Genomic DNA, 205 nt, shown 5'->3' on the forward strand with positions numbered 1-205 from the left:
GCGCGAGCGGAGCAGCGTGCGGGCGGTAGAACGGCGCAGCGACGTGGTCGGGGGTGCGGGCGCGCGCACGGAGGCACGGTCATTGCCGGCGAGGACGCCACGGGCGCGGAGTCAGAGAGGGGAGAGAGGGGAGGAGGAGGGGGGGTTTCCTCACGGGGGTTGTAGGGTCAGGGGCAACGGGGGGTGAGGAGTGTTGGAAATATGC

This window comes from Triticum dicoccoides, chromosome 4A, assembly GCF_002162155.2.
Source record: "Triticum dicoccoides isolate Atlit2015 ecotype Zavitan chromosome 4A, WEW_v2.0, whole genome shotgun sequence".
In the NCBI taxonomy this organism is placed as follows: Eukaryota; Viridiplantae; Streptophyta; class Magnoliopsida; order Poales; family Poaceae; genus Triticum; species Triticum dicoccoides.